The 14,112-nt window shown below is 38.3% G+C and overlaps 2 protein-coding genes across 2 annotated transcripts in view; one reads left to right on the forward strand and one right to left on the reverse strand.

Moving 5' to 3' along the window:
* adamts7 (a disintegrin-like and metallopeptidase (reprolysin type) with thrombospondin type 1 motif, 7) overlaps positions 1–14,112 on the forward strand; it is a 310,295-nt gene that overhangs the window by 282,978 nt on the left and 13,205 nt on the right. The gene's annotated exons all lie outside the window — the stretch shown is intronic.
* calml4a (calmodulin-like 4a) overlaps positions 1–14,112 on the reverse strand; it is a 66,648-nt gene that overhangs the window by 13,356 nt on the left and 39,180 nt on the right. The gene's annotated exons all lie outside the window — the stretch shown is intronic.

A 14,112-nucleotide genomic window follows, 5' to 3' on the forward strand; every position in this document is an offset into this window, starting at 1 on the left:
CGGTAATAAGACTGCAATTAACCATCTAAATGCAATACACTTTTATCTCTCATTAGTATTGTTTACCATTGTATTTGAAGGGTTGTAATATTCTAAATAAGTAAACAAATATATAAATAAAGTGGACTGTCAGTCTCTGTCAGCAAAATTTTAACTTCAATAACATCTTGTAATTAGTGTTGTCCCGATACCAATATTTTGGTACCGGTACCAAAATGATGTCAAAACTTTTCTGTACTTTTCGATGCTTTTCTAAATAAAGGGGCACACAAAAAAATTGCATTATTGTCTTTAATTTAACTAAAAATCTTAGGGTACATTAAACATATGTTTCTTATTGCAAGTTTGTCCTTAAGTACAATAGTGAACATACTAGACAACTTGTCTTTTAGTAGTAAGTAGACAAACAAAGGCTCCTAATTACCGTATTTTTCGGAGTATAAGTCGCACCGGAGTATAAGTCGCACCTGCTGAAAATGCATAATAAAGAAGGAAATAAACATGTATAAGTCGCATTGTAGCCCGCCCGGCCAAACTATGAAAAAAACTGCGACTTATAGTCCGAAAAATACGGTAGTCTGCTGAGTATGCAGTAACAAATTGTCATTTTCCATTCTATTATTTTGTCAACATTATTACGGACAAGTGGTAGAAAATTAATTATTAATCTACTTGTTAATTTACTGTTAATATCTGCTTACTTTCTCTTTTAACATGTTCTATCTACACTTCTGTTAAAATGTAATAATCACTTATTCTTCTGTTGTTTGATACTTTACATTAGTTTTGGATGATACCACAAATTTGGGTATCAATCCGATACCAAGTCGTTGCAGGATCATACATTGGTCATATTCAAAGTTTTCATGTGTCCAGGGACATATTTCCTGAGTTTATAAACATAATATAAATTTAAAAAAACGAAAGAAGAAGATTTGATGCCAAAAATTATCGACGTAATCATAGTAGCATCGACTAGATACGCTCCTGTACTTGGTATCCTTACAGTGGATGTAAGGTGTAGATCCACCAATGGCGTTTGTTTACATGGTGACGCCGGTGAGCGACGGTGTGTAGTGAAACATGTTTAGCTATTCCTCGTCCTGCAGGGATGATACTTGTAAGAAACGTACTTTATTTGTCGCCATGGAGGCGAGGATTAGTGATTTAGAAGTAGCTGGACTTTAGCCGCTAGCTAGCTAGCCATGTCTTAAAGCACCTCTTCCGGTGGGCGTTTCAGTGTTATAACTTCACCTTTATCGTTAGTTTTTAAGCCAAAATGCGTCCGTTCTCCCTTTTCAGTCCACACACTGTGTCTGCTTATAAGTACTCAGTGATTGTGCGCTGCCGAACATGCTCGTCTGCTTGTAAACCAGCAATGACACAACGTGACGGCGAGAGGGGGCGCACCAGTACTTTTCAGAGGCGGTATAGTACCGAATATGATTAATTAGTATTGCGGTACTATACTAATACCGGTATACCGTACAAACCTACTTGTAATGCAGTTTTCTCTTCAGTTGGAAAAACTGGATCACAGGTGGTTTGTTTTGCTGTATTTTTATTTTTGTTGCCATACCTTTCCAACAAGTTTCTTTCGTCCATGTTGACGGGTTCATCTTACTCATTCCGTTTAAAGCCTAAATATGCCCACAGCGACATCTGCCTTTGCAATCATATTTTTCCTCTTGATTTGTGTTGCTTCTCACCAGCGAGTGGCAACCCGCTAGGCTCTGTCCGTGCTTTCTGTTTGTGTAAGCTCGCGGTCCCACCTCCGCCCACCGAGACAAAGTTTGCGGATGCCTGACTAGAGGGTTGACTGCTATTTCTCCTATTGAATAAATGTGCTCTGGTGCTGAGAGCGATGCACAAAGTGAACCCTCTAGACTCTGATTGAATCTGACAGGCGAAAAAAAACACACGGACATGGAAATATATCGACGCAGACCACTATTAGTTATCAAGTTAATGTTCATATATCATTCCATTCGTTAATAGGCCTACAAATAGAATATATATATATGCTACATACAATCACGAGCCACTGGGAAGGGTATGGGAGGGATTCTGTTAAAATCCCTTTTGGTGTTCCAGTTTAAAGTTGTTGTAGTTTTTCTGTTGTGTTTATGTTGTGTTACGGTGCGGATGTTCTCCCGAAATGTGTTTGTCATTGTTGTTTGGTGTGGGTTCACAGTGTGGCGCATATTTGTAACAGTGTTAAAGTTGTTTATACGGCCACCCTCAGTGTGACCTGTATGGCTGTTGATCAAGTAAGTTTTGCATTCACTTGCGTGTGTCTGTAGAAGCCGCATACGACGTGTGACTGGGCCAGCACGCCCTCAACATTGTTGTACGGGTGAAAATCGGGAGAATAGTTGCCCTGGGAGATTTTCGGGAGGGGCACTAAAATTCGGGAGTTTCTCTCCCTCTAAATAAATAAATTAAATGGGTTGTACTTGTATAGCGCTTTTCTACCTTCAAGGTACTCAAAGCGCTTTGACACTACTTCCACATTTACCCATTCACACACACATTCACACACTGATGGAGGGAGCTGCCATGCAAGGCGCTAACCAGCACCCATCAGGAGCAAGGGTGAAGTGTCTTGCTCAGGACACAACGGACATGACGAGGTTGGTACTAGGTGGGGATTGAACCAGGGACCCTCGGGTCGCGCACGGCCATTCTTCCACTGCGCCACCCCTCTCCCCCTCGCCCGTTGGGCTCTAATTGTGCTACTGTAACTGTAAACTCCACAGCGAGCCCCCCCCCCCTCCCGTTGGCTTCAGACCGAGACGATTTTTGTTATTTGGGTCCAAAATACCCCTGCGTTAGTGGGAAAAGCGGCAAATGAGTGAAAGCGACAGAAACGTTGCCATGGAGACGAGGGTTTTCTTACGTGCCTGGCTGCAGTCACACCGCGACACCTGTCCGCCAGTAATAAAGCCCCTAATAACCTGGACCAATTCAAACCTTTATTTTTTTTTTTTTATTGTTTAATTTGCATTGCCTCACACGATGAACACTACATATATTTTAATATGACGCCGTCACTTTTTTGCGCTCGCGATCCCGGTACTTTCCGCCGACCGCCTTGTTGCTGTAGGGAGGTAAAGCGGAACGACACACATTGCGGAAATAACATTATTCTTCGTCTATCGGCTAAATACAAATATATTCCACAACCCCAAACATGTCTTTTTCAAAGCGTGCAGTGAAGAGAAAGGTTAGTGATGAGCAAAGACAATTCCAGGAAAAGTGTGAGATGCAATATTTCTTTGTTGAGCACAGGGGCACCCCGACGTGTCTTATTTGCACAGAGAAAGTTGCGGTGCACAAGGAATACAATTTGAAATGTCATTATACAACTAGACATGCTGAGGAGTATGCAAAATACCAGTGAGATGAGAGAGTGAACCGGGTTGCAAATTTTATAACCAGTCTACTGAGGCAACAAGATTTCTTTAAGAAAGCAGCCGAAAAGAGCGATGCAGCAGTCAAAGCTAGCTACATGGTGAGTGAGATGGTTGCTAGGGCGGGAAAGACATTCAAAGAAGGTGAATTCATTAAAAAGTGCATGTTAGATTTTTTTTTTTTAATCTTTTCTTGCGGCCCAGCCTCACCCAGTTTCTGCATCCAGTGGCCCCCAGGTAAATTGAGTTTGAGACCCCTGATCTACATAGTGAGTGGTTGGGTTTTTTCCCCCCCATTAACGCTCATATGGCCTTTTTTTTGGTCAATGTTGACATGTATAATAATTATGCGTTTTAAACATCAGACATCTCTGAACTTCGAAAGTATCAGGATGTAGCAAATTGGAAGAGGAAGATGCAGGTCGTGAGTGTAGAAATGTTCAATAAGCACAGCCAGCAAACAAATTTGAATTGTTAGGCACAGCGGCGTGTGGTCCATTTCATTTTTAGGCCTTCAGTGGGGATTTAACCGACCTAATCCACCTGTTAATACCACCACCATCACGTCACGGTTATATAAAGCACCAATAATTTGCAAGAAAGCCGTGTAACAAGCACTCCAGAGAGCAAGGCTTTCAAGGTAAGTGCACATAAAATATCGACAAACTGAAGTTAGAATCAAGTTAATGTTTGTACTTTCATTGAATGTTACGCAACATGTTCATTCAATGCATACATTGTTTGAGGCCAGTTCATAATTACAATGCCACGTGTGCTTCAGTCAAAGAAGTGACCAAAACCATAATAAATGACAAAAGGTTTAAAACAAGAAACACCATGCATTTGGGGAAAAGGTTTGGCTACAATATAAACTTAAACAGTACAGTTATATAAATCAATACGACCGTCCTGACCATGTTCGAAACCAAATTAGCATTTGCTCTATTTAAATCGTTAAGAAAACAATTGGAACAAAAAAAGGACAGGTTGACGCGTTCCTGAGTAGATGTTTGCAAAAGCAATCGTATCTCGTTCAGCTCAGCTCAGTTCATTCAATCAAAACATGGCAACTGCCCCCGACATCATGAACTCAAATACTTTCACATCACGGCCATCTTGCTACAATACTAATCTAACGGTAATAAGATGACTAACAGTTTAAAAATGTGGACTAGGGTTGTGCAATATACCGGTGTTAGTATAGCACCGCGATACTAATGAATCATATTCGGTACTATACCGCCTCTAAAAAAGTACCGTTCCTACCGCCCCTTCGTCGTCGCCACGTTGTGTCAATGCTGGTTTACGAGCAATGGAGCATGTTCGGCAGCGCACAATCACGGAGTACTTACAAGCAGACACAGTGTGTAAACAGAAAAGGGAGAACTGACGCATTTTGGCTTAAAAACTAACGATAAAGGTGAAGTTATAACACTGAAACGCCCTCAGGAAGAGGTGCTTTAAGACATTGCTAGCTAGCTAGCGGCTAAAGTCCATCCGTAGTCGGCAATGTTTTAGCTACTTCTAAATCACTAATCCTCGCCTCCATGGCGACAAAGTAAGTTTCTTAAAAGTATCATCCCTGCAGGACGAGGAATAGCGAAACATGTTTCACTACACACCGTAGCTCACCGGCGTCACAATGTAAACAAACGCCATTAGTGGATCTACACCTAACATCCACTGTAATGATACCAAGTACAGGAGCGTATCTAGTAGATATCGTTTTGTTTTTTTTAGTCATATTATGTTTATAAACTCAGGAAATACGTCCCTGGACACGAGGACTTTGAATATGACCAATGTATGATCCTGTAACTACTTGGTATCGGATTGATACCTAAATTTGTGGTATCATCCAAAACTAATGTAAAGTATCAAACAACAGAAGAATAAGTGATTATTACATTTTAACAGAAGTGTAGATAGAACATATTAAAAGAGAAAGTAAGCAGATATTAACAGTAAATGAACAAGTAGATTAATAACTCATTTTCTACCACTTGTCCTTAATAATTTTGACAAAATAATAGAATGGAAAATGACACAATATGTTACTGCATATGTCAGCAGCTAAATTAGGAGCCTTTGCTTGTTTACTTACTAATAAACGACAAGTTGTCTTGTATGTTCACTATTTTTGTTTAATGCCAAAATTGCAATAAGAAACATATTTTTAATGTCGTTTTTTAGTGGTCCCCTTTATATAAAAAGTACCGAAAAGTATCGAAATAATTTTGGTACCGGTACCAAAATATTGGTATCGTGACAACACTAGCGTGTACATCAAAAACAGAATCTAACATGCACGTACTGAAAGCAGTGCAAACTGCGCAGACAGAGAAGATAATTTAACTTAACTTAATTAAACGTTATTTTATTTACCTCGGGGCCCAACGCTTCCACTACAGAGGGGCCCACTCAAATAATAGCACTGAATTAGTAATCTTACTCATGACTTTAATCATATTCGATCATTGTATCTAACCTCCTTACAGTTTAACAGGATACGCTTTGTCAAATGATGTAAAACCATGTGTTAATCACAAAGACTTTTATCAAGGCTTAGGTCAGGCTGATTGTAAAAATAAATAGCAATCAAATATACTGCAAAGGAAGGGACTTGAAAAATACATTCTCATACAATCACACCATGCTAAAATAGAGACATTCTAACAAAATTGCTGATAATAAAATGTTTCTGAAATAAACTAAGTAAAATTAAAGTGCAAGTGATAAAAAACAGCTTCACTTAAGTCATAGTTTTTGCGCTCAAGAATCTCCTCTATGACTTTAGCGCCAGACTTCTTCTGTTTTGTTTGATATTATAATTACCGTATTTTTTTGGGACTATAAGGCGCACTTAAAGGGGAACATTATCACCAGACCTATGTAAGCGTCAATATATACCTTGATGTTGCAGAAAAAAGACCATATATTTTTTTAACCGATTTCCGAACTCTAAATGGGTGAATTTTGACGAATTAAACGCCTTTCTAATATTCGCTCTCGGAGCGATGATGTCACAACGTGGCGTCACATCGGGAAGCAATCCGCCATTTTCTCAAACACCGAGTCAAATCAGCTCTGTTATTTTCCGTTTTTTCGACTGTTTTCCGTACCTTGGAGACATCATGCCTCGTCGGTGTGTTGTCGGAGGGTGTAACAACACGAACAGGGACGGATTCAAGTTGCACCAGTGGCCCAAAGATGCGAAAGTGGCAAGAAATTGGACGTTTGTTCCGCACACTTTACAGACGAAAGCTATGCTACGACAGAGATGGCAAGAATGTGTGGATATCCTGCGACACTCAAAGCAGATGCATTTCCAACGATAAAGTCAAAGAAATCTGCCGCCAGACCCCCATTGAATCTGCCGGAGTGTGTGAGCAATTCAGGGACAAAGGACCTCGCTAGCACGGCAAGCAATGGCGGCAGTTTGTTCCCGCAGACGAGCGAGCTAAACCCCCTATCGACCCTAGCTTCCCTGGCCTGCTGACATCAACTCCAAAACTGGACAGATCAGCTTTCAGGAAAAGAGAGCGGATGAGGGTATGTCTACAGAATATATTAATTGATGAAAATTGGGCTGTCTGCACTCTCAAAGTGCATGTTGTTGCCAAATGTATTTCATATGCTGTAAACCTAGTTCATAGTTGTTAGTTTCCTTTAATGCCAAACAAACACATACCAATCGTTGGTTAGAAGGCGATCGCCGAATTCGTCCTCGCTTTCTCCCGTGTCGCTGGCTGTCGTGTCGTTTTCGTCGGTTTCGCTTGCATACGGTTCAAACCGATATGGCTCAATAGCTTCAGTTTCTTCTTCAATTTCGTTTTCGCTACCTGCCTCCACACTACAACCATCCGTTTCAATACATGCGTAATCTGTTGAATCGCTTAAGCCGCTGAAATCCGAGTCTGAATCCGAGCTATTGTCTCTATAGCTTGCTGTTCTTTCCGCCATGTTTGTTTGTGTTGCCATCACTATGTGACGTCACAGGAAAATGGACGGGTGTTCATAACGATGGTTAAAATCAGGCACTTTGAAGCTTTTTTTAGGAATATTGCGTGATGGGTAAAATTTTGAAAAAAACTTCGAAAAATAAAATAAGCCACTGGGAACTGATTTTTAATGGTTTTAACCATTCTGAAATTGTGATAATGTTCCCCTTTAAAATCCTTTAATGTTTTTCAAAAATCGACAGTGCACCTTATAACCCGGTGCGCCTAATGTACGGAATCATTTCGGTTGTGCTCACCAACCTCGAAACTATTTTATTTGGTACACAGTGTAAAATAAGTGTGACCAGTAGATGGCAGTCACACATAAGAGATACGTGTAGACTGCATTATGACACCAGTAAACGTTCTCAGTTGGTTATTTATGCGTCATATAACCTACACTTATTCAGCCTGTTGTTCACTATTCTTTATTTATTTTAAATTGCCTTTCAAATGGCTATTCTTGGTGTTGGGTTTTATCAAATAAATTTCCCCAAAAAATGCGACTTATACTCCAGTGCGATTTATATGTTTTTTTCCTTCTTTATTATGCATTTTTGGCCGGTGCGACTTATACTCCGGAGCGACTTATAATCCGAAAAATACGGTAATAAGACTGCAATTAACCATCTAAATGCAATACACTTTTATCTCTCATTATTATTGTTTACCATTGTATTTGAAGGGTTGTAATATTCTAAATAAGTAAACAAATATATAAATAAAGTGGACTGTCAGTCTTTGTCAGCAAAATTTTAACTTCAATAACATCTTCTAATTAGTGTTGTCCCGATACCAATATTTTGGTACAGGTACCAAAATGATGTCAAAACTTTTCTGTACTTTTCGATGCTTTTCTAAATAAAGGGGCGCACAAAAAATTACATTATTGTCTTTATTTTAACTAAAAATCTTACGGTACATTAAACATATGTTTCTTATTGCAAGTTTGTCCTTAAATACAATAGTGAACATACTAGACAACTTGTAATTTTTCTCAAAAATCGACAGTGCGCCTTATAAACCGGTGCGCCTAATGTACGGGAATCATTTCGGTTGTGCTCACCAACCTCGAAACTATTTTATTTAGTACACGGTGTAAAATAAGTGTGACCAGTAGATGGCAGTCACACATAAGAGATACGTGTAGACTGCATTATGACACCAGTAAACAACACCAAAACTTTAAATTATCCATTGAGAATATACAACATTACACATGGCGCTCAAAAAGCTATGTAGCCGCACCGCTTGATGGATTGTCGGCGCGTTACGGCTACCATAGTCAGACGTACTCTTCAACATACGAGTATTAGTATTGCGTGTGTACAAAGGCCGCAAAAAGGCACCTATAAGCAGACATTTTATCGGGCGTTTTGTTTCGCAATATTATCCAAAACCAACTTTTCTTACCTTCTGGTACCTGCTGATCTGTATTTAGGATCTGCATAAGTCCTGAAAATTTGCGTGAGTCCACCTTTGTAGTCCGTGGAGACACTGTTGTCGATAAGCTTCTTTTTCTCTATCTTCTTGTTATGGGACATTCATCCTCCGCTGTTGCCATTTCTAATATAAAGTAGTGTAAAGTTCTTACTTATATCTGTCAGTAAACTCGCTATGAAAGCGCTAAAACATACCGGTGTAGTGAGTTTACATTATTCACCCAAGGAACTTTAGTTATTAGAGAGTTCCGGTCGGACGGTTTTTCACGGGACACATTTGTTATTGCACTAGTGAGCCACGGATGAGGAGGTGCTGCTCCGTTATTGATTCAAGTAAAGTCTGAATGTTATTAAAACAGTTAGCGCCATCTTTTGACACTTCTTCCACTCCCGTCCTTAATGAAATACAATACTGCCACAAGTGGTGGAAAAGTGTATTACAACTGAGTGTAGCTGCAGGCCCCATATGGACCACAGCTGGGGGGCAAAAAATATTTTGGCCCGGGTTGGGGTGTTCGCAGCCCAACACTGGGCCCTATGGTAAGAAACACAATAATAGACAATACAATTCAATATCGTCTGTTTCCCCTCGCTCACTGACGCTGCTCGCCAAATTTACGTCAGTGAGTTTCGGAGAATTTCAAATGTGTAAAAAGTCTGTGTCCCAACAGTTCTGCAACCTGGCCGGTGTAATGTAAGAATGTATTTTCTCTTCAAAGCCTCTTCCTCCGTCTCAAAGTTGTGCTCTATCACCAGAGAGCTTTGAAGATATTTTTTAAAAAGGACATCACCTCAATCTGTAACCTTGCAACACCTTGAAGAGTCCGTTGCATCACATCCAAGAGGTTAGGACCACATCCGAGATCGTGTCCATATTGCATTGTTTCTGAATCACATCAACTCAACAATCGCCAATCTGAAAGTATGTTCCGTTTCGTGTTCTGACGTTTGGTAGTTATGTGCGCACTCCCATTGTTTGTGTGAATATTGAAAAGCAAGATCGTAGTGACACGTGTTACATACCGTTTTTGTTAGAGATGTCCAATAATATCGGGCTGCCGATAAATGCTTTAAAATGTAATATCGGAAATTATCGTTATCGGTTTCAAAAAGTAAAAATTTATGACTTTTTAAAACGCCGCTGTACGGATTGGTACACGGACGTAGGGAGAAGTAAAGAGCGCCAATAAACCTTAAAGGCTCTGCCTTTGCGTGCCAGCCCAATCACATAATATCTACGGCTTTTTACACGCACACATACAGGTCACACTGAGGGTGGCCGTATAAACAACTTTAACACTGTTACAAATATGCGCCACACTGTGAACCCACACCAAACAAGAATGACAAACACATTTCGGGAGAACATCCGCGCCGTAACACAACATAAACACAACAGAACAAATACCCAGAACCCCTTGCAGCACTAACTCTTCCGGGACGCTTCAATATACACCCCCCTGCTACCCCCAAAACCCCGCCCACCTCAACCTCCTCATGCTCTCTCAGGGAGAGCATGTCCCAAATTCCAAGCTGCTGTATTGAGGCATGTTAAAAAAAAGAATGCACTTTGTGACTTCAATAATAAATATGGCAGTGCCATGTTGGCACTTTTTTCCATACCTTGATTTGATTTATTTTGGAAAACCTTGTTACATTGTTTAATGCATCCAGCGGGGCATCACAACAAAATTAGGCATAATAATGTGTTAACTCCACGACTGTATATATCGGTATTGGTTGATATCGGTAATTATGAGTTGGACAATATCGGAATATCGGATATCGGCAAATAAGCCATTATCGGACATCTCTAGTAGTAACACGTGTTACATACCGTTTTTGTGTTTTCCAGAAATTCCACGTTTTCCGAAATGAATGGACAAGTTGGCAAACTTCTCACATTTGTCAACCGATTCAAAACAATCCCAAGTCAAACTGCTCCTTGCTAATACCTTAATTGCTAGCACGCTAATGTGCTGACATTAGCATAACCTTAAAACCATATATTTAGGTACTTGATGCTTGCTTACTGTTAGCCTGCTAACTTTAGTGAGCATGTTTAGTTATTTTTCCTGGTATACACATCAGAGTCATATATTTTAGTACTTGACGGATGCTAACTGTTAACATGTAAGCATGGTAACTTTAGCATGCTAGCTATATTTGGCAAATTTTGCAGGTATCCACCTAAAATCATATATTTAGGTACTTGATGCATGCTTACTGTTAGCATGCTAACTTTAGTGAGCATTTTTAGCGTTTTTTTCCTGGTATACACATCAGAGTCATATATTTTAGTACTTGACAGATGCTAACTTAACATGTAAGCATGGTAACATTAGCATGCTTGCTATATTAGGCTAATTTTGCAGGTATCCACCTTAAAATCATATAATTTAGGTACTTTATGCATGCTTACTGTTATCATGCTAACTTTAGTAAGCATTTTTAGCTATTTTTCCTGGTATACACATCAGTCATATATTTTAGTACTTGACAGATGCTAACTTAACATGTAAGCATGGTAACATTAGCATGCTTGCTATATTAGGCTAATTTTGCAGGTATCCACCTTAAAATCATATAATTTAGGTACTTTATGCATGCTTACTGTTATCATGCTAACTTTAGTGAGTATTTTTTGCTATTTTTCCAGGTATACACATCAGAGTCATATATTTTAGTACTTGACAGATGCTAACTTAACATGTAAGCATGGTAACATTAGCAGGCTTGCTATATTTGGCTAATTTTGCAGGTATTCACCTTTAAATCATATAATTAGGTACTTTATGCATGCTTACTGTTATCATGCTAACTTTAGTGAGCATTTTTAGCTATTTTCCTGGTATACACATCAGAGTCATATATTTTAGTACTTGACAGATGCTAACTTAACATGTAAGCATGGTAACATTAGCTTGCTTGCTATATTTGGCTAATTTTGCAGGAATCCACCTCAAAATCATATTATTTACGTACTTGATGCATGAATAATGTTAGCATGCTAACTTTAGTGAGCATTTTTAGCTATTTTTCCTGTTACACACATCATAGTCATATATTTTAGTACTTGACAGATGCTAACTTAACATGTAAGCATGTTAACATTAGCTTGCTTGCGATATTAGGCTAATTTTGCAAGTATCCACCTCAAAATCATATAATTTAGGTACTTGATGCATGAATAATGTTAGCATGCTAACTTTAGTGAGCATTTTTAGCTATTTTTCCTGGTATACACATCAGAGTCATATATTTTAGTACTTGACGGATGCTAACTTAACATGTAAGCATGGTAACATTAGCTTGCTTGCTATATTTGGCTAATTTTTCAGGTATCCACCTCAGAGTCATATATTTAGGTACTTGAAGCATGCTTACTGTCAGCATGCTAACTTTAGTGAGCATTTTTAGCTATTTTTCCTGTTACACACATCATAGTCATATATTTTAGTACTTGACAGATGCTAACTTAACATGTAAGCATGGTAACATTAGCTTGCTTGCGATATTAGGCTAATTTTGCAAGTATCCACCTCAAAATCATATAATTTAGGTACGGTACTTGATGCATGAATAATGTTAGCATGCTAACTTTAGTGAGCATTTTTAGCTATTTTTCCTGGTATACACATCAGAGTCATATATTTTAGTACTTGACGGATGCTAACTTAAAATGTAAGCATGGTAACATTAGCATGCTAGCTATATTTGGCTAATTTTGCAGGTATCCACCTTAGAGTCATATATTTAGGTACTTGAAGTATGCTTACTGTTAGCATGCTAAATTTAGTGAGCATTTTTAGCTATTTTCCCTGTTACACACATCAGAGTCATATATTTTAGTACTTGACAGATGCTAACTTAACATGTAAGCATGGTAACATTAGCATGCTTGCTATATTAGGCTAATTTTGCAGGTATCCACCTTAAAATCATATAATGTAGGTACTTTATGCATGCTTACTGTTAGCATGCTAACTTTAGTAAGCATTTTTAGCTATTTTTCCTGGTATACACATCAGAGTCATATATTTTAGGACTTGACGGATGCTAACTTAACATGTAAGCATGGTGACATTAGCTTGCTTGCTGTATTAGGCTAATTTTGCAAGTATCCACCTCAAAATCATATAATTTAGGTACTTGATGCATGAATAATGTTAACATGCTAACTTTAGTGAGCATTTTTAGCTATTTTTCCAGGTATACACATCAGAGTCATATATTTTAGTACTTGACGGATGCTAACTTAACATGTAAGCATGGTAACATTAGCATGCTTGCTATATTTGGCTAATTTTGCAGGTATTCACCTTTAAATCATATAATTAGGTACTTTATGCATGCTTACTGTTATCATGCTAACTTTAGTGAGCATTTTTAGCTATTTTCCTGGTATACACATCAGAGTCATATATTTTAGTACTTGACGGATGCTAACTTAACATGTAAGCATGGTAACATTAGCATGCTTGCTATATTTGGCTAATTTTGCAGGTATTCACCTTAAAATCATATAATTAGGTACTTTGTGCACGCTTACTGTTATCATGCTAACTTTAGTGAGCATTTTTGGCAATTTTTCCTGTTACACACATCATAGTCATATATTTTAGTACTTGACAGATGCTAACTTAACATGTAAGCATAGTAACATTAGCATGCTTGCTATATTTGGCTAATTTTGCAGGTATCCACCTCAGTCATATATTTAGGTACTTGATGCATGAAAAATGTTAGCATGCTAACTTTAGTGAGCATTTTTCCCTATTTTTCCTGGTATACACATCAGAGTCATATTTTAGTACTTGACGGATGCATACTTGCCAACCTTGAGACCTCCGATTTCGGGAGGTGGGGGGAGGGGGAGGGGGTGGGGGTGGGCGTGGTCAGAGTGGAACGGGGGCGTGGTTGGGGGCGTGGCTAAAGGGGAGGAGTATATTTACAGCTAGAATTCACCAAGTCAAGTATTTCATATATATATATATATATATATATATATATATATATATATATATATATATATATGAAATACTTGATGTTCAGTTAATTCTAGCTATATATATATATATATATATATATATATATATGTATATATATATATATATATATATAATAAAATATATATATATATATATATATATATATATATATATATATATATATATACAGGTAAAAGCCAGTAAATTAGAATATTTTGAAAAACTTGATTTATTTCAGTAATTGCATTCAAAAGGTGTAACTTGT

The sequence above is a fragment of the Nerophis lumbriciformis genome, linkage group LG15, assembly GCF_033978685.3.
Source record: "Nerophis lumbriciformis linkage group LG15, RoL_Nlum_v2.1, whole genome shotgun sequence".
Taxonomy (NCBI): domain Eukaryota; kingdom Metazoa; phylum Chordata; class Actinopteri; order Syngnathiformes; family Syngnathidae; genus Nerophis; species Nerophis lumbriciformis.